Below are 18,921 nucleotides of genomic sequence, written 5' to 3'. Positions count from 1 at the left end.
TCACCTCCCCCCAAATTTTGGTGTCATCAGCGAATTTAAACAGGTTACTTTCCACCCCATCATCTAGATCGCTGATGAAGAAATTGAACAGCGCAGGCCCCAGGACCGAGCCCTGGGGGACTCCGCTACCCACCTCCCCCCAGGTCGAGTATGACCCATCTACCACCACCCTCTGAGTGTGACCCTTCAGCCAATCTGCAATCCATCTGACTGTGTAGGCATCTATGCCACAGTCGCCTAGTTGAAAAAGAAAATTCTGTATTTCAGTCCAACAAATTCTGTTTGTGGTCCTTCTCATTTCCTGTTAAGTAAGAAATAGTGTTGAGTTTTTGAACAAGCTTATCTGGGAACACAAACATTTTTCATCACAAAACAGTTTGTTACAATACTGATGCAATAACTGTAGCACCAAGTTCCTGTTAGTTGTAAAACCAGTCAGAACCCGGCGCCAGTATCCAAGTTGGGAGGTTTCCTTAAGGTCATTGCTCAAGCATTTTTGTATGTAATGATTAGGAACCTGGGTTTTCCATTTGCTGTGGAAAAATGTGGCAAAATGTAGATTTTTCTCCTTTAAAGGGAGCGCCATGCCACCATGGCTGCCAAGCTAAGGTGCCCACTGCCCACCCAGCAGCAGCAAGGGGCACAACTCCGCGCCACTGCTGCTGCTGCCACCACACCTCATCTTGGCGGTCATGGCAGTGCAGCACTCCTTCCCAAGCCAGGTTCTGCCTACTGGACTGCAGAGGCAGCTTCTACCCAGAGTTCATCCAGCCAGGCTAAAACCCTGTGTGCAGAAATCTGGGGGGGATCCCACCCCCCGCCTCCCCAACACGTCACCTATGCTCCCTTGCCCCCCGACACATTACTTAAAACCACACACTCGCTTCCTCACACACCCAACCTATTCTCCACACACCCACCCCCTTCCTCCCACACTGGGCTGCTGGGGCCTGGAGGCTGGGGGCAGTGGGTCTGGAGGAAGGGGCACTAGCAAGGCTGGGAAGGTGGGGGACTGTGGATCAGGAGTGAGATGCATCAGCAGGGCCAGGTGGCTGTGGGTCAGGTGTGAGGGCACCACGGGGCTGGTGGGGGGGATGGAGGACTGTGGGTCAAGAGTGAGGGGCATCAGCAGAGCCAAGGGGCTGCGGGTCAGGAGTGAGAGGAACCAGCTGGCCGGGGGGATGGAGGGCTGTGGGTTGGAAGTGAGGGGCAATAGAATGGGCAGGGGCAGGGCACCAGCATATCTGGACTGCTCAGTGCTGCAAAGCAGTGGTGGGGACAGCCACAGCTGGACACGCATACTGATGAGTGAAGAGGCAGGAGGAGCTCTGATTTTCTATGATAAAAAAACCAAAATCAAACACCAAAATATTTAGGTATTTAGATTTTATTTTATTATAATGAATGGGACACTGGTAGGCTTCCAAATTGCTTTAAAATGGTAAATATATTAATAAAACATTCTGTTCAATGGATATCTATAGATATAGTGGTGTTTCATTTTAATTGCAGAAAAACACAGATTTGGGGGTTTTTAAATCAGAGAATTTGGGATTCGCATCAGAGAAGTTTGGATTTTTAAACAGATAAAACCAGGATCCCTGCTACTCTCTAAACATCTGAGCTCAGCCTCCACAGACTGATTCCTAGAAGGGCTCCTAAACAGGAAGCTAAAGGTAGACATGCTGGTATGGAATGCAGCATAAGATAGATGGAGAGGGGCAGCTCAGGCTGATTCAAAGGAGCCTCAAAATAACACTGTATTGTTGTAGACATACCCTTTTGGCCATGGACTGTCTTTTTCTGTGTGTTTGTGGAGTGCATGCCACAACGAAGCCCTGATTTTACTTGGGGGCTCTAGGTGCTAATAAAATAAACATACACAAGCAACTGTAGCAATATCCCCCATCTCCTTGTACACTTGGTTAATGTTTCAGTTTTCTTTCCAACCAAGAAGACTTGAGGCATAATGTTTTAAATTGAAATCTGAAATTCTGGAGTAGAGGTCTGCAGCAAAAGGTGAATTCTGTGGCAAAATCCGTGGCTGCAGAATTGCGGAATACAAAATACCCATGCCCAAAATGTAGTTGCAATTCGTATTATAGCTTCAATAAGTGGTAAAGCAAAACCCAGAAACCTAGGTGACAGCTTTTAAGGATAAAAGCAGAGTATAAATAATAGGTCTGCGTGAAAAAGTTAGTATTCACTTTGGATTCAGCCGATTCAGGGGATAGTGATTTGATTCGGTGAGTGGTGACATGTAGGGGGTGCACGTGCACCCCCTGAGAGTGCTGGTGTACCCCCTGACAGCCAGCACACCCTGGTTAGGTGATGGGCAGGCGGGAGTGCCAGTGCCCCACAGCGAGTGCTGGCCAGGGAGTGGAGGTGCCAGGAGAAGTGCCGCTTGTACTTCCGGGAGCACTGCTTGCGCTTCCAGGTCAGCGCAATCGGCCGCAGGGGGACCCCACCCTCGGTCGCTGACTGGCTGCTGGGTGGAGCACATGTCGCCCAAACTCAGGAGGCATCAGCTGCCCATGGATTTGGTGATTCAGATCACTGTCCTGCATCGATTCGGCTGAATCTGATTCAGAGATTTGGCCATTGCCAAATGGCCAAATCTCCGAATCAAACAGGCCCCATCACCCACCCGCTCTCTCAGCCCTGTCAGTGGCTGCCCCGCCTGGCCCCAGCAGTCCAACTCTTTTAAAAAAAAAATCCCAGCATTTACCAGCTGCTGCCAGGCAGGGGGGCAATTCTTGCTGCCCCCTCACTGCCCCATGCTGCATGGGAGGCGCTGTCATGATGCTACTTACCGGTAGAGTCTGGGTCCACCTCCCTGTGGTGGTGAGCTCTCCAAATTGATTTGGAAAAGATTTGGAGAGCTTTGGAGATTCGGGCACCACTTTCCTGCTTCAGTGCCTGTTCCCCGTGGCACTTGCCCTAGGCAGCAGATCTAGCTCTGACCCTGGCCCTGGCTCAGGGCATGGCCCAGGGCATGGCAGTGGCTCCAGCCCCAGTCCAGGGCAGGCAGCAGCTCTGGCAGTAGCAGCAGCTTCAGCCCCTATCCTGCCTCCCCCACCAGCCCAGGGTAGGTGGCAGATATGGCTGCGGCTGCAGCCCTGGGCTCGGGTCGGGACTGGAACTAGAGCTGGAGCCACAGCAGTCGCCTGCCCCAGGCTGGTACTCATATCTAAGAGCAGCCCTTTTTCCCTCATGTTGAATGGGGAGGCAAAACCTTGTCTTGGGTTCCAATAAATACAGTATTTTATTGCAAGAGCTATTGCCAGTTGTTAGAGCTATCAGTTGGAAACATTTCTCTCCAACATTCACCTTCTTTAAAAAGGGGGGCTGTGGAAAAGGTCTGAAAAATAAACCACTTTTCTATCTCTGGGGATTCTCATCAACTAGACCCAACTTTAATTATTTAAAACAAATAAAGATAACACTTATGAAAGTGACAAAAATCAGTAGAGAAATTAAACATGTATACTTCAAAATGTACTTCCTTGAAGCAAACCACTTCCTGACAAAGATCAAATCCTTACAACTACCAGACCCATTCTACACAGTATCCAGACACCACATATAGCAAACATTGCAGTTATATAAGAAAATAAGAGTTGGAACCTGAATGTGCTCTGTGACTTTGTGCATTAAAGGTGAAAAAGGTATTGCCAGGGACAGTGACTGGATGAGCTCATAGGTTCTTCTCATCTCCTGGACTCATCACAAGGTCTCCACTTTTTTTCAACCTGGCATGGCGTTAAGCTGATGCAAATGGCATGTTTTGATGCAGTTTTCTGCAGACAGCTGCTGCAAATATGTTTGTGGAGTTTTCATTGTTTTTCACCTTGTTTGCCTTTTTGGCTTTTGTAGTGTTGCTTCACTAAGAAATATGCCAAGATGCTTTTTGTAGCAGTGGATGCATTTAAGTTCACCACATCCTGAAGTGCAGACAAGTCTTTGGCCCTTTACATTTGTTACATTACATGTTCGCTGTCTTACCTGTTTAAGTTACCTTTGTAATGTTAGATCTTGGTTTATTCTGGGCATACTTAGGAGCAAGGACTAGTTTGGTGTCTTTTGTGGTTGTACCAGTTGGGAGAAGCAGCCATTATTGACAGGGTCTCTTTAACCTGCAGGATGTTTCCTTAAGAGTTTTCCTAGAGAGCTTGGCTTTGCTTGCATGGTTGGTACTTCCTGTGCCAAGCATGGCATCTGCCTAGGAGGAAATAAAGTCCAGCTGATAAATAGGCATATCTTTTTCTTATCCTGGTCTAGTAGAACCCAGACATTTTGTAGGTTCCTAATCCCCGCCCCCACCTCCCTGCAAAGACAAGGGCTTGAAAACTAGCCAGGGTTTTAGAGCTACACCAAACAACTGTGCAGGATGTCTGAGGTGCTCCAGCTGTTAGCTGCAGCTTTTATTTCAAAGTGTGGCACTTCTCTGATCAGCTGCGTGGGGACCGTGGCTGTGCTCCAGCTGACTGAAGAAGTGATACCCTTTGAAGTCAAAGATACAGCAAACAGCTGAGTAGCTCATCCTTCATTCAGTAACCTGCTACAAACTAAGCAGGTCGCAAACCTCTCAAACAAATTTTCCAGATTCTACTGTAGTAGTTCTCAACCTCCTTAGATTTAAAGCCTCCTGCACAAGACTTGAGGTAGTGCTTGGAAAATACCAGCTCTGATCTCTCACTCCTTTCTTGATAAAATAATAAGAGCAATTCTTCTCATGCAAAAACTATATGTCAGTATAGTTTTTAACACTATAAATTCCTATTTGAAATCTCTGGGTGCATCTACGTGTGCTATTAAGGTGCAGTGATAAGTTCCCATGCAGTTTGTGCTGGAGTCAGCTGCTCCTGGGCACAGTGTCTACATGTGCACCTAGAACCACAGCACTTTGAAGCAGAGCAGAATGGCCCCGGACTGGCAAGGGGCCCAAAGAGTCAGCCCCAAGCTCCAGGTGGCACTATGGGGGCTGGCTGAGGCATGAGGGTGCTAAAATACAGGGCTAGGCAGCAGACAGCCTCCACACTTTAGCACTCTCATGCCCCAGCAGCATTTGTCACCATCTACACATGCATTTTGGCAAAGTAAATTACTTGACCATACAATAGTACTGTCCCTGACAGTACTACCTACAGTGGTGTTAATTAATGTACTGTGTCCTAATGCCAGAGCACGTATAGACTGTGATACTTTACAGCAGATTTAATTAGTCAGCTCCAGAGTAAAGTGCACATGTATATATACTATCTGACTTTACCTTGTAAATCATGCGAATCACCTAAAAGTTGTGCAGCACCCCAAGGCAACCTTAAAAGGATATCATGGTACCTCAGGCTGCCATGCCCCCTGGTTGAAAATCACTGTTCTACTGTAGTGCCCATGCTTTAATCATGTGTCTCTCTGCCTTCCTTTAGTAGTTGGACCACATACAGGTTTATGAGCTTAAAAAGTCTCTAAACAAGTAGAAGTTCATGCTATTAGATTTAGAGATCACAAATTCAACTGTTCATTCTACCACCTGCCTTGGGGTCTTTCATATTACAGATCTTTGTCCCTGCTCTGGGATCCAAGCCTAAGCATATAAAACCAATATGCACTACTCAAGTGACTCCATGTTCCGCAGCTATCACTACTTGGTTCAAGTAAAATCTACAATTTAAAAAAAAGTTTCATTTATTGCTTGCTCCTTCTTTGGTTACTGTTCTCATATCTCATTAATAACTACTGTCTTTTTATATTATACAATTGAGTCCTGTTCTCATCCATCCCCCTTCCAATATTGGAATGCAAACCCATGTTGGGAAATCTAGAGTCAAAATATCCAAAAGATATAGCTTAATATTGTATTTTTTTGCATATGATGTGTACCATTTTCACTAAAATGATCTGACATATCATATGTGAGAAAACTATATCTCCCTTGGTCCAGAAATTTGACAGCGGGGGAGAGGTGGCAATGTTAACTGCTGCAGCTCTAAGAGCCACAGTAATTAATGTTATCACTGCTCCTGATGACAAATTTCTGGATCCATGGGGAGCCCGTCAGCCTGAGACTAGGGCCAATGCATAGAGCATGGCATGCTGGATTGGATGTGGCAGGTAGGTTCAGACACAATGCAAAGCCCAGAGCTGGTGTGGAGTCAGACTTGGTAGGCCATGTTGGACCATCATGTGGACCAGGACCCAGCATGCAGAGTTCAGTCCAGTGCTTGGGGTCTACAGCATGTTGGGTCAGCCCTCTGTGTTAGTCCATGAGCCCCATCTGGTATACATGGATGGCAGCAGGCTTGGCTCCCTAGCTGTTCCTACACAGTTTCTGCAAGGAGCATTTTTTTCTTTCATCCTGCCTCTTAAAAAGGTGTGTATTACATATGCGGGCGTGGTGTATGCATAAAATATGGTAATACTATCCCTTTTATGAAGAGTACTAGGAAAGACTAAGGCCCAGATCTTCAAATGTACTTACATGCATATCTCCCATTGAACCACAGAATGGTCAGGTACCTAAATATCTTACAGGATCTGGACCCAAGTCACTTTTCCTTGTTCTTTTGAATGTTTCCATAAAAACTAGAAATTCATAAAAGGATCCTGGCAACTAATTCAGTGAATTACTTATTTGCTTCTGTTTTGTTCTTAGATTCTCCACAAACAGCTTATGATTTCCTCAAATGTATTCATGAAACTAAATTCATAAAGTAATTTCCACAAATTACTCTGTAGCTCACTCATTAACCATTCATTATGAGTATTCTATATTGAGCCAAGGACACATGCAACATGATGGATGCCTTTATCCTGAATTTAACCCTTTAAATTCAGACATCTGGTATAAGTACTTTTATTAACTAATATAAAATTCACCATTTGTTAATGTTCTCCAACTGGTCCTTATAAAAGTACTTTTTTCCATTGCAAGAGATTTTGTAATAAGGTGTGGACACAAGTCATGTTTACCCTGGTGTGACTTCTGCAGGGTTTTTACACTGATGTGAACTGCACTGGGATCTGGAGTCGAGGAAGGAATTTCTGTCTGAGGGTACCACTAATAGCATGCCTTATGTAGCTATTACAGCGTCTGGCCACTAGGCGGCAAGGGAGCAAGGGATAGACAGCCTTGAGCAAACTGCAACACTAGCATAAACTGCAGACAGGTAGTACACACACTAATGTACTTTATTCCTGTGTAGTTTTATCCCTGAATTTTCCAAGTTAAATCTATATTGGGTTTGATTAAATTACAGCTGTAGCGGGCTGTACACCATATATTTACTCTTCTTTTACATTACTTTTCATCGTCATCAAATGCTGCTTGCCATGGCTTTATGTTCTTTTCACCTTACCTTACAATCTTCACTGAAAAGGCTACTTTGTTTTTGCAGTGTGTGCATGTGCATGTGTATGTGTGTGTGTGTATGTGTGCGCATGTGCATCTGTGCACTCTCACATCTGCCTGCCACCAAAATTCAAATAAATGATAAAATCAAATGCAGCTTTTAACCAGAAGGTCTGTCTGGCCATCTGATACTTAGAAAGGTGGTGTCCTAGTTACCTAGATTATACATGAGCTGTTAAATTGCCTACCAATAAAAAAGGGTAAAAGAGAAGTCTCCAGCCTGATCCATCTTGCACCCCAAAACACAACAAATGAGCACTTATCCTGAAGTCCATCTGGCTATCTGACCGCACAACATAGATTCTTACACATGTCAGCTGGGGCAACTCAAGAAGAAGAGGGTGGCATGCTAGCTGCAGGTCTTCTTGAATTTCCTAAGATCTCCACATTTTCCTTCAGCCTGTATCCTATATTTATAGATAATTTGTTCTAATATTCTAATAAATGTTTTCTGGTTGGTTTTATTTTAATGTCTGTTTCACTGAAAATTTTGAGGCTGGACTGAACCAGCTCTCTTGTGTATTTGGAAGGTGTTGATCAGATAGGATTTATGTCCTTGGGAAAGTTACAGTTCTAGAAGAAAGGATTTCTCATCTCCTTCCTGCTTGCATTCATTCTGTGTTCTTTTCACCTTAAGTTTATGGTCTTCACTGATGAGACTGCTTTGTTTTTACAATTTATCTAAGAGACTTAGCACAAATGTATCTAGGGAAACAAAACTACATCCAGTAAACTAGGATACAGCAATCACTTACCACTAACATTTTTAAGCTAAAGCTATGTTATAGTATATTTGGATTATATCATTTAAAGTCTTAGTGTCTCCTTTCAGGCCTTATGCACTGTTTAATTTGATCTCATTACTGGTTTAACTGGACATGGTGATTACTTCTTTTCCTTTGCTGACCAGGCCGGTTGTCGCGTCTGCAGTGGGTCACTCTGTATCACTCAGAAACAGGCTTTGGAGCTTTTTGTTTTAGCCACTTTTCTATAGCTTGGCTTAGGCCCTTTGCAAATGGCCAAAGCTGGCAATAGTCCAAGGTTTCCTAGCTCTCTAGAATGTGATTAAGATGATTTGATGAAGTTGTCTTTGAGCCAGAGCCTTACAAAAAAGTCTGAATTTAACCCCTCCAAATTTATTTGGATCCTGCCAGTCCTGGCAGATTTTCCCACACAAGGGGATAAAATACCACTGAACTCCTGTACTCCCACACCTTGCATTATAGCCATTTCCAGTAGAGCCTTCCTTCTTCTTCCACAGCAAGGACATAAGAAAGGAGGAAAGTTGGGAGGGGAAATCCTGAGTGGTATAAGGCACACTCTCTGTCTATTCAACTTCTGTGGCTTTTATGTGAACTCTATAATATACTTCTGATACCACATTGTTACATAGGGTAAAGTAGGTGTTTCTGCTATTTAGTGTGTGTGTGTACTCCCCCATACACCAGCAGTAATCAACCACCTGGGCTCATTTGCTACCTGATGCCATTAAAGTCTCTTCTCATAGTCTTCTGCCAGTCATGGTATCTCTCAGCTCATGTCCACTATCAGTTCTGACCTCCTTAATTGCTGTCCTCCACACTCTTCAGCACTGTCAGCCACAGGCTTCCTTCATTTCTTGTCTTGGATTCTTCAGGACCTCTATGAACTTCAGGTCTCTCCTGTCCTCTCTGGTACAGCCTTTCTAGAGCTGCTCTGGCCCTTGCTGCTCGACTCCTCCACAGGTAGCCCCAACAGCGACTCTGCTCCCACTGGGAGCTGTCCACTCCAGCACTCTCCTCCCAGCCCAGGAGCTCTGGTCTCCTCAGGAGGCAGACTGCAAGTGTCCCTTGTTCTGGCCCTGCAGTTATTATAGCCCCTGGTGTGGCCAGAGAAGCGCACCATATTTCCATTCTTAAAGAGCTGCAAGGTGCATGCCCATGAACCTACTAATGAGGGTGCAGGACATACCACAGGCCCCCAGTAGTATATGAGCATCTTACAATCTTTAATAGATTTCTTCTCTGATGAGTGACTAGCACAGTATTGTTACCTATTGTACAGTGGGGAGCTGAGGCACAGAGTTACTTGCCGAGGGCCACACAGGATGTCTGTGGCAAAGAAGGAATTGAACCTGATCATCCACAGTTCAGGCCAATGCTCTGAACATTGAACCATGTCCCTCCTCTCCTTGCTTCCCATGTGCCAGGAGAACATTTAACCATTTGAGCTAATATCCAAGCCTTGGCAAGCAAATTAAACAGCAAAAGCCCTCTTGGCTTTCTTACCTTGAAAGTGTATGCTGAAGTTCTCCAAGTCGTAGGACAGGGTCAGGCACTTCTTGGATAGGGCCTGTTGCAAGGATGAAATGGTGGTAGCTACTGAAGACTAAACTCAGTTGTGATTCTGTTCCTTCCCCTGTTCTGACCCTTCACCTATTTGACATGTCTATGGGCCACATTCTGTGAGGTGACAACAGGCTCCTCCATCCACTGAAGTTAATGGGGATGACACAGCATCAAGTGATGCATATCACTGTCTCAATGCAGAACGCCTTTGACCTCTCCTGATCCCCTTGTGCCATTTACCTAACAGAAATAATGTGCCACACATGAGCATGTTACTATCAATATTATCAAATGAAAAGAGCATAGCTGGAGTCTTCGACAGAAGCCTTTACACCCTGTTTGGAAGACAGATATCTGGAGAGAACATACTGCATACAGAACTGTCATTCTATGCTGTCCATTCCACTGGAAAGCCAAAACTGACACATTCTGGCACCAGAGTCAGTTAGACATTTCACCATGACACTGGGTTAAGAGAAGTGTAGTCATAGATCCTGCTACTCAGTAGGTGTGTCTACATAGGACACTTTATTGCACAGTAGAGCAAATTACTGCATACTGGGCACATCTGCATATGCCCCTATGGCGCTGTTGTTACTACACCATCATTTAGTACTTCCTTTTGGAAGTACTAAATGACGGTGCAGTAACAGCCTGTACTGCACTGTCCGCAAGGTGCATGGTTATTTTTAGCTTCCACGTCGCCATAGTAATGTGCTATACCTAGGGAGCACACCACTATGGTGATGTAGCTGCAGCATAGTGGGTTTTGCCCACTGATGCTATGTCACCATAGTGCATTGCTACAGTGACTTAGCATCACATGTAGATGCATCCAGTAAGCATCACCATCTACACATGCAGACCCTTGCCTCGCAGTAATTTGCTCTACTTGGCAGTTAATTTACGATCTGAAAGTGCATAGCAAATTAACTGCCAAGTCATTACTGTGCAGTAAAGCACATGTAGACAGCTGATTGGGAGCAAATTTGCTCCTAGTCAGTTGGGCAGCAGGAGGCGAGAGATTGCTCCTTGTCTCTGGGAGCTGCCTGCTGCTGAGGCAGGCTCTGCCACCTGAGTCTGGGTAGGGACAATGTCCCCCTGCCCTGGCAGCAGGAAGCTCCCAGCCCCTGCTCCACAATTGCGATCATGGAACTGGGGCTGGGAGCTCTCTGCACAGGGAGAATTTCCTGCCCAGCCTGGAGCTGGCTGGGACCTTCCCCAGACAGGACAGTTCCTGGCTAGCCCTGGGCTGCACAGGGAGATCTCATATGCAGCCTGGAGCTGGCTGAGGACTGTCCCATTTGGGCTCCATGCACAAAATGGGACAGTCTTCAGCCAGCTCCAGGCTGCAAATGTAGACTTCCTTGCGCAGCCTGGGGCTGGCCAGGAGCTGTCTTGGTCTCGGGAAGGTCCAAGTCCTGCAGCTTTTTTCCAGCCCCATGTCCCAGTCAGGCAATCAAAGCACAGGACTTGGAAAGAGCACTGTGGAGGGGCAGGTCCCAGCCCCCTGTCCCAATCTGCCAGTGGGGTAGCTAGCCGTGAGCCCCCAGCTGGGCAGAGAATCCCTGCCCAGCCAGGGGCTCACGGCTAGCTGCACCACCAGTGGACCAAGGCAGGGGACTGGGACTTGCCCCTCCCCCGCAGCTCTTTCCAAGCCCCCTGCCCCTGATCGGAGAGTCAGGGCTAGAAGCTCCATACTGCCAGGGCAGGGGCAGATCCACCACCGGAACCCACCCTGGGTGCAAGAATCAACTCCCAGAGGGCTACACTCCCAGGGGCAAGAAGCAAACTCGCAGCCCCTTCAACAACAGAACTGTCTTCTGGCCCTGTGGCTCCCCACCAACCCCTGGGCTAGCACCCAGGGAGAACCCAGAGCTCCCCCTTGCTGCTGCAGGGTGTAGAACAGGATGGGAGCAGCCCTCTCTGGGCTCCTCCCATTGGAAGAAAATCTGCTCCCAAACGCACACACAGGTAGACACCTGCCCAGGGTGGATTTACTCCAGAGTAAATTACTCTGGAGTAAATCCAGCCAGCACTATTTGCACATGTAGCCTCAACCAGCAATGACAAATTTGTTATTTAAAGGGAACAAAAAAGCATGCTTTTACCATTGGCTATATTTTAAATAACCACTAGATGGCAGTATAGCCAGCTAATGTTGTTTTTAAAATGCCTTGTCAGTTTTCAGTCTAAACACATTCCCTGGTACTGTCTTGGCATCTTAAATAGGTGGCATTCTTCTAAAGCTTTTGAAATAATCTTTAAAACAACAACAATTAGGTCCTGCAAGCATTCTTTATGCATTTAGATCAACCCATCAGGCATTTGGTTCCTGTGTTGGTTTTAATGTGATAAAATGAATGGCTAGATTTTCAAAAAGTTCTGTTGAATTAGGCATGCAAAATATGCAGTTGCATGCAATGGTGAAGCTCATAAATACCAAAATTTGGCCTCAAACCACTTATTGTATCATCTGAAGAAGGATGGAGGGGGAAAAAAGATTAAAGCAATGAACTAGGGGGGAAAGAAAACAAGATACAACTCAAAGGTGTAACTGGGCCTGCTCTGTAGTGCTTGTCTGTGCTGTCTGCACATTAGGCTATACCTACCTGAAAGCATCACAAGACCTGATTCACTTCCTTTCCTCTCCAACTTTCCATGCTGGTTGAAATAGAACAGCATTGTTACTAATGTTCTTGCTGCAGATCATGCTTGCTTTCAAAAACAAAACATTTTGCACACACATTTGCTTCTCAGACCATTTGTCAGAGGGGGTACCTCTTGGGGCTGGGTCTCATATCCGCTTACCCACCTGTCGCTATGGGGCAATCCACATGGTCCTGCCAGCCATGACTTTGCTGTTCCTACAAACAGATGGTAAATATGGGAGGCTACTCATTACCTGCCCTGATGCCAGGTGGCACTATCTGTGGCTCTAAACCTCCCCTACACTGCAGCCCATGCCTTGCAGATGGCATCCAGATTAATATTACTCCTGGTCTGAGACCACAGCAAACGAAGTCCAAAGTTGGGCTCCACACACACGCACATTCACATCACCTTCCCTCGCACAGGAGGCCTCTTCCACTCCTCCCTTCTCTCACTGGGGCCTCTGGCATACTGCCCATTACTGGGCCACACTCCACTGCCCTGCTCCTCCATGAGCGGCCCCTCTTGGACCACCAGACTTTGCTACATTCATACTGGCCTTGCCACACAGTCTTTTGGTTCCCGCGAGTTCCCCTACTCCACGTGGTCTGGCCTTATGACAAACCCTGGGCTGATTCTGCCCCAAGCCTCTCACTGGGCACAACTTCTCATGGGGCTGGCCCTTGCACTGTCCTTCAAGTTTACTTCATTCGACCCTACTCGGCACACCCCTTGGGCTGTCCTTCAGGCCTACTCTGACTTCAGCCCTACTCAGCCCCCTCACAAGCACAGCTCTTCAGGCTTACTTGCACTTCAGCCCTACTCTGTGTGGGGCCTCCCAATGCTCTCCACACTATCCCCTCTCGGGTCTCTGGGACCTCATATCCCTGCTGGGCTCAGGCACCTACTTGTGGGCATACCTGGCCCCACTACTCCCCCAGCTGCTTCCAAAACCCACCCAAAGGTGGGGGCTGGGGTTAAGGCACACCACCTTGCCTTTCACTGGGGAGGTAACTAGCCTGGCATTTCCTGATGGGTTCCCACACCACCAGGAGCCCCACCAGACCACCCTTCCCTGGCAGGGTGCAGTTTTAGGTCATGCCCAGGAGCAGGAGCCTCCAAACCATCCCTGTAAGCTCCTGCCCTTGCCTCCAAGGTTGTTCCTGCTGCAGCTCAGCTAGGTAATATTTCTGCCTCTGCTTGTAGCAGCAAACTGCAGCCTCTATATGCCTTGTGTTCAAAATAGCCACCCTCATCAGGCACCTGGTAGCTGCCTGCCTCTGCCCTTAAAGTGGCAGGCACCCAAAGGTGCCCTGCCACACCATTCTATCAGTAAAAGACTCTGTGCAAATTCCATACCTTGCTGACTCTTAACATTACATTGTGCCAATTTTTATGACCAGTATAAAATATTAGTTATTTTGAGACTTGATCTATATTCAGTGTGTATCTTTCCTTACTAAACAGTGCTGTGTGGACTTAGTATGTTATAAAAAAATCATTTAATGTAATAATTGAGGGAACTGTGGTATTTGCTGTATCCACATGTAATATTTTATCTCACTCATGCCAGGGATGCTCCATAATAATTTGACTGACTTCTAAAATATTTAAATAGCCAGGGAATTCAGCTAATAAACCACAATAAAAAAACCAGACCATTTTTGTAGAGGAAAAATTAACTTTTTACCAACAATTTTTCTTCCAAGTTGTAATTTCTAGTATTGATCTTGGAAGCTATCTATTAGGTTTTCTTACCTTTTCCAGATGAAACATTTTGTAAAATCTGTAAAGCTTCTGGGTTTTGTCCTCATTCTGGTTTGACTCCACTTATTCTGGACTATTTCTCTTTGTAACTTTCTTTATGTTGGAATAAGCTTAAGATGTACCTGCAATGAATCTCGCATACACAGCTAGGGAAGCATATTATTATTCCCCATAGATGCCTAAAAGTTTGGGGAGCCAAAAAAGACTATGCCGACATCTAAAGTGTAAGTGACATGCTGTTGCTCCCTGTGCATGTATAGGTGCCAGTCTAGGTGCCCACAGGACAGAATGCCTTGCATGTCTACATGTGGGCATCCAAGGGTCCAGACTGGGTCATGCATCTGGCTCACAGGACTGGGTTCTACTAACCCACCTCCACACATAATAGTAGCTTGCACATAGGAGGATGTATAGAGCCTGAAAGCTCCCAGTAGCCCCTCAAATGCACAAAGACAGGTAAACACTGCCCACATAGGCATCCAAGTTAGTCAGGACCAGAAAGAACCATGTGGATGACTAGACCAAATTGGCATTCTTTGACCAAGTGAAGGTCTACATCTCTGAATAACCAAACTACCCATGCCTTGCCTTCCTCTCTCCACCCCCACTACTTTTAGGACAGACTTGTTCCAGCAGGCAGAAGGATATCAATGGGTCCACAGCCCAGCCTCACACTCAGACATCCCTTAAAGGGGTTTGCATGCAGACTGCCCACTGCTGACAAGGCCAACACCATCATGATGGGAGCTGAGCCAGCTCTGGGGAGGTTCAGGGGCCATGCTGCACCTCCCTTATTTACTGCCCCAACTTTTCCCCTGGGGAGCTTCAGGCCACAATCAAGTTTATATCCCAGCACTTGGGGGAGCTAGCTGGGGAGCTGCTCTTTGAGAACCCCTCTATTGAGTTCACCTGTGGTCAGTTGTAGTGGGTCAACTCTGTGGGAGCAATTAATGATCTGTGGAGTCCATCCAAAAGAAGTGAAGAAGCCTGAGATGATGGATGAGATCGTATCTCCTTGAGGAGAAGTAGGCTGTGACAGGGAGCTCTGCCTGGGAGGTTACCATTGGACATATGGTACCCTGCCTACCTCTAGCAGCCTTCACAGTCACCATGCCAGAGGCCTAACAGGGCTATGCTTCGAGAGAGTTAAGTAGCCACAAGCAAGGGCCTGGCAGTGGCCTCCTACCTGTTTCCCTCAAGAACACACGGACCAGCACATGGCGAACCTGGGGAAGGGTTGCAGAGCACTGCATAAGAAGGCATGGCCTTGGGGGCACATGTCCTTCCCACCTGGCCCTGGAGCCCCACTTTCTCCCTCCCCCTCCTGCTCCTCCCTCAAAACTCCCACCCTGCTCCCTTGCATGGAGCCCTTCCACCCCTAGGTGCCCTCAGGAATCCCTCCCAGCTTCCCACTCTTTCCTGGCTAGGTGTACCCTATTCCTGCTCCCTGCTTTTCCCTAGATCTAGTGGGAAACAAGGACTCGCTGCCTCTCTAGTCCCTAATCTAACCATTGCCCTATACATCTCTGCTCCCTAAAGCAAGTCTCAATGTCTTAAATATAACTGTAGCTAATTTCCCTACGGTCACCTGTCTGTCTGTTGCCTGGTTCAGCTGTGCTTACCTGACCACTCCCCACAACTGGCCATGGCCATGTGTCTATTCCTTTTATTGGGCCCAGATGTAGGAAAGATGCAGAGACACCAAACAGAATATACCTAGCCACATAAAACGTCTTTGTGGCTAGAAGCAGCTGATCATGGTGACTTGCAGCTGATTTGTGTGGCTCTATTCACATCTGGCACTTTCACAGTTAAGTCCTCCCCAGACAGGAGGAGACATGCAGCAATAAAATATAAAGCACTGATTTAGCCATGTCAGTCACACATGCATGTGATTTAAACAGCCAAATCAGCTAACAGGATGTCTTTTCCTTCTGTTGTTGCTACAAGTGCAATGTTTGGGGGGGGAAATCCAAAGGTTCTGCAGTACTTTGGAATGACAGGTGGGCAGTAACTTCATACCACTGCTCAAATGCATAAAGTTCCTCCTCTGCAATGACTTTTGGGAGATTTTCAGTATATCTCAACATTAGAGCACTGCTCTCCATCTAGTTAGTCCTCTTACAAAACAATGCTGTAAAGTATGCACAAAGAATTATGTAGAAAAGATGAAGATGTCTCCATCTTCCCAAGGCCTGTAAGAGCCTGTCTGGGACTTGAATCTAGTTTCTCTCACGCCATGGCTGAATTGAGTTGCTCTGTTGCTGCTATGTGGTCCTCTTCAAGATGATTTTGTAAAGGCAAAGCAAAGGGGTGTTGTTCCATGGGTATGATTTGTGCCATGACTTAAGGGAGCCTGAATTCAAAATATAAACAAAGCCTCATTTCAGTTGGAGGCTTAAGTTTATATTTTATATACAGCTGAAATAATTCCCATCCATATTTTATAGAATCCTCTTAAGAGGGGACAAAATGAACACTAATGAGAAGCATGTTATCTCTCATGGTATGACTCCTGTAATGGGCCCAAATTCAAATTCCAGACTAACTTTTGCAAAAATGGAAAAAAATATCCCCATTGCTTTAAATTTAATAAATGATTCCACATACTGAAATTACAGTAACATCTCAAAGAAAGACAAAGTCTAAAAAAGGAATTAGTTAAAAGGTTTAGTGCTAGGCTAATTTTCCTTCCATGACACATAGCCCTATGATGCCTCCTGTGGGAAGTATTTTGTAAATAAGGAAGAAAATATTATCTCAAAAATATCAGTGGCTCTTTCTCTTCATGGAAAGAAATTTGCATATTAAACATGAGAAATTTCCTCCAGAAACACTTTGCAACATAATTTTCAAACCACTGCCCAGACTGCCCACAGAAGAAACCAAAATCATACACTTATGTAAAGTCTGTCACCCAGAGGTGTCACATCTCAAGTGTTGAAACCCACCATATGGCTTTCTCAAGCAAGCCAAGCTCTTGTTGGCATGTATAACAATGTCACCACGCATCCAAACCAGGTCCCCTCCCATGCTGCAAAAGCACTTCTGTAGTCAGCATAGGAGCACAGCAATTGACTGAAACCTCTCTTTTCCTACATTTGTTAGTGTGACAGGGTTTGTAAACCCCACTGTGGAGTACAGGAGTAGGACCTCAGTTAACACATAGGTAAATATCCCTTTAATCTCAACAGCTGACCACTCTCTGCTCTCTCTGAAACTATTAAGGTTGTCAGTCAGAGTGGGAGAATCAGCTAAGGATAGAAAGCTGAACATCAGGAATAGTTCTGTCAGCAGCAATGGTTTCCAACTGGAGTTTGCACTGAAGACCAGATGAAAGAGAGGTGCTTCATACATAGATGGTAGAGAATTCAATCCTAAGAAGGAGAAAATGAAGATTGTAGATACCGGAGGGCAGTGTTAAGAACTGACCCATGGAACTGTGTGTGCAAATGGTTGAATGAGGCCTGCTCTGCGCTCAGGACTCAGTGGAGCAAGCAGGCCTATCTCAACCCCCTTGGTATTAGACAGGATAAGGGTGCCCGAGCCAGTGACAGATCCAGAATCAGTGACACTATAAGATGCAGAGGGAGTTATTAAGTTAGCATCCGGAGAGCAGTTAAGCTTCAGCGCAAGAACTGAAGGGTGCAGTTACCCAAGCAAGGGGCTGTAGATATGGTCCAACAAGCTAAGAAAGAGCAAGTCATGAAGGAAATTTGCAAACTCTCAGATCTCAAGCAAGTCTGACACAAACTGGACATCCCTGTCTCATCAAAGGAATTTGTAAATGTGGAATTAAGCTGCATTTTTTTCAAAAATATCAGGATGCCAATATTTTTCTCATGTACTGATCACGCAAGGGTAGATTTAAAATAACATCTAATCCCAGGGCCAGCCACCAATTCATGGCTTCACCTTTGTCTCAGAAGAAGTATGCTGAAACTGAGATACAAACCCTTATGATTAAAATTTTTTTGTACCTTCACTGCCACTGTTGGGGCTTTTCCACGATCTCCCTATATCTGGGACTTAGAACAAGCACTCTGGCTTTTCTTCCTCATTGAAAGGCTTCTGTAGATCTCACACATGTGAGGTATTAAAGGACAAACTGAAAGGTAACTTGATTTTCCCCCAAAATCTCAACATCATTAGGAACTGAAACTGATTCATCTCTCACCCAGCTGGATGCATATTAACAAAGGTCACAATGTCTGGCTTCTATATCACTGAAAGTTATTTAAGTATCATGCACCAAACATTAATGGAATCATTGGAAAACAGAGCAGAAAGAGACCTCAGGAAATCATCCAGTCCAGTCCCCTGGCCAAAGGTGGGATCATTCATTATCATTTTGAAGTTCTTAAGGTATCTTTATTTACACAATCAGTAGGAACAGGTTGCAGAACCCATAACCCGCAAATCAAACCAGGGTCACTTACCTCCTCCCAGAAGTTAACTTATGTCCTTTTGTTTCTCTTGGAAAGAGAAGTGCTAGAGAAAGTTAAGCAGACTATGCAGTGGGTGCATCTACATATGAAATTAATTTGGCACAATAAATTCCAGTGCAGGTCACGCTGGAATTTATTGCTCCTGGGTGCAGTGTCTTCATGTGTACCTGGTACTGTAGTATGTTGAGCGGGGGCGGCATAGTCCCAGCAGGCAGGAGTTTGGGGGGTCAGCCTGCCAGCGCAGAGTTGTTCTGCCCCAGCTCAACATGCTGTGGAGTGGCTGCCTGGGCCATTAGGGTGCCACAGTGTGGGAATT

General features: G+C 46.0%; 1 long non-coding RNA gene across 1 annotated transcript in view; it reads right to left on the bottom strand.

The window, feature by feature from the left end:
- LOC109290190 overlaps positions 1-18,921 on the bottom strand; it is a 40,872-nt gene that overhangs the window by 10,660 nt on the left and 11,291 nt on the right. The window lies entirely within an intron of this gene.

Source organism: Gavialis gangeticus, unplaced genomic scaffold (assembly GCF_001723915.1).
Source record: "Gavialis gangeticus isolate Ggan-Ray unplaced genomic scaffold, GavGan_comp1, whole genome shotgun sequence".
Classification (NCBI taxonomy): Eukaryota; Metazoa; Chordata; order Crocodylia; family Gavialidae; genus Gavialis; species Gavialis gangeticus.
Note: the sequence above shows the minus strand (reverse complement) of the source record. Positions and strands in the feature narration are given on the sequence as shown.